Genomic DNA, 2,552 nt, shown 5'->3' on the forward strand with positions numbered 1-2,552 from the left:
TGGAGCATTTTCCAGAAGGGGTCTGAGCACCCGCTTAGCTCTGCTAAGCGACCGCTCAGGAAGCTGAGCGCTCGCTCAGGAATGCTGAGCGGCCGCTCAGGGATGGAAATTTAAAAAAATTATTTTAGACTCCTAATTCTGTTGAGCTTCCAACTTCTGAGTTAGCTGGGTTTTATGGGACTCCTATATAAGTAGTTTTCAGAGACATTTCCCGTGTGTTGAATCGTAGTATTAATCGAGGAGCAAGGAGATAAGGAAGAAGGCCATTTTAGCACATCGCAACGAAGAGGAAGCATATTTTCTTGTGATTCTTTATTTCGTTGTAACATTGGATGCTAGTTTTCTTTGCTTTGAACCTATTTACTCTTGCGACGTACTCTGGTTTAATATAAGTAGTTTTAGTTATTATTCTCGTGTGTTATTATCATGTTTTCATATGAACCCATGGTGACGATGAGTTTTATCATGGGCTAATCGTGATCATGGGATCGTAACGGATTTGCTATGGAATTCTTTAGTTAGTTGTTTAATACCTTAGTGTGTGATGATTGTATGATATCTAGTATTGGTTGTGCTTATTCGTCTTATGTGCGTCGCGAACATATAAGATAGGGTGTTAATCTCTTGTGAAGCGACGGTGGATCTTGATGTTTAGAACTTGCCATGCTAGCATAGGTTCATGTATATGTATGCATGATTAGTGGGTAACTCTAACCGTTTTACTTGCCCTGTGTAATCATAAGGAATAAATTGTGCTTAAATCGTTATGTTGTCAAATTCTGTAGACATATAGGGTCTCAACATAATTGATGCATATTCAACTTGTATCTTAATTTTGGATGCTTGGTAGAATGGTATTAGTACAATGAAAGTTGGCTTTTATCAGTTTCGTGTTGTTCGATTAATATCATCACCGTTACATGCCAAGGGTAATAACAATAACTATAGAAGGAAGTAGTAATGAAGTTGTGATCTCATGTGTGTTTTAATATTATTAATTCAAGTGTCAATTAAGTGTTTAATTCTCGTAGTTAATTGTAGTTAATAAATAGTTAATCAAATCTAAGTGTTATTGTCTTAACATTGAGAAGTAATTATACATTGGTGAGTGAGTGTTAATTGAACATAATTAGTCTGAGTCTCTGTGGGAACGAACTAGAAAGTATTCTATATTACTTGCGAATGCGTATACTTGCGTGTATTATTAGCGCGTGTTTTCGCCCTAACAAGTTTTTGGCGCCGCTGCCGGGGACTCGGCGTATTTGTTTAGTTTATGTACTTACCATCAGTGGTCATTAGGACTCATTGATTAAGACGTGTTACTTATTGTTTCCGGTTGTGTTTCAGGTACTTTAGCGAGCATTTTTGCAAACACATTCTCGCACTCGCAAGAGGACTTTAGATACGGCTGAGGAGACAGACGAAGTTCTTGGTATTTCGGAGAAGATAGATTTTGAAGATTCGGATACAGAAAGTGAGCAGAAAGAACCAGTAATCATGGGTGATCGTATAGTTCCGGCAGATCCAGCTCTTATGGACTTTTCCCGGCCTAAAATTGATGACATTTATTCAAGCATCATGCATCCGGCTATTGAGGCCAATAACTTTGAAATCAAGCCGGGGACCATTCAGATGGTGCAGAATTCCGTTTCTTTCGGAGGTGCTGCGACTGAAGACCCCAACATGCACATCAGGAATATTGTCGAGATCTGTAGTACTTTCAAATATAATGGTGTGATTGATGAGGCTATCAAGCTGAGGCTTTTCCCATTCTCACTGAGGGATAAAGCTAAGGACTGGTTACATTCTGAACCAGCTGGGTCCATCACTACTTGGCAAGATCTTGCGCAAAAGTTTCTGGTGAAGTTCTATCCAATGGCGAAGACTGCGGCTATGAGGAGTGCTCTTACTCAGTTTGCGCAGCAGCCTACAGAATCTATATGCGAAGCTTGGGAGCGCTACAAGGAGATGTTGAGAAAGTGTCCACATCATGGTATGCCTGATTGGATGGTGATCACTGGTTTCTATAATGGTTTGGGGGCCCAATCTCGGCCCATGCTCGATGCAGCAGCTGGAGGCGCCTTGTGGGCCAAAAGCTATACTGAGGCTTATAATCTTATTGAGACTATGGCTGCAAATGAGCATCAAAACCCAACTCAAAGGATGATGCCTGGGAAGGTAGCAGGTATTCTGGAAGTTGATGCAGCTACAGCTATTACAGCGCAGCTCCAAACGCTTTCTTTGAAGGTCGATTCTTTAGCCACCTATGGAGTCAATCAGATAGCTATGGCCTGTGAGCTTTGTGTAGGTTCTCATGCTACGAATCAGTATTTTCTTATTAATGAATCTGTTCAGTATGTGAACAATTATCAGTAACCGCAGCAGCCTGTGCCAGCTACTTATCATCCTAATAATAGAAATCATCCAAATTCCAGCTGGAGTAATAATCAGAATGCTATTCAGCAACCATATCAGCAAGGCGTAAGTAAACAGTTTAATCCACCTGGATTCCAGCAACCACAACATTATGCTCAAAGGCAATCATATCCTCA

General features: G+C 40.5%; 1 non-coding gene across 1 annotated transcript; it reads right to left on the reverse strand.

Moving 5' to 3' along the window:
- Positions 1-1,890: 1,890 nt before the first annotated feature.
- Positions 1,891-1,997, reverse strand: LOC141715996 (small nucleolar RNA R71). The gene has a single exon (XR_012572732.1). It is a non-coding gene; the product is annotated as a small nucleolar RNA R71 (small nucleolar RNA).
- Positions 1,998-2,552: the final 555 nt, after the last annotated feature.

This window comes from Apium graveolens, chromosome 3 (genome assembly GCF_009905375.1).
Source record: "Apium graveolens cultivar Ventura chromosome 3, ASM990537v1, whole genome shotgun sequence".
Taxonomy (NCBI): domain Eukaryota; kingdom Viridiplantae; phylum Streptophyta; class Magnoliopsida; order Apiales; family Apiaceae; genus Apium; species Apium graveolens.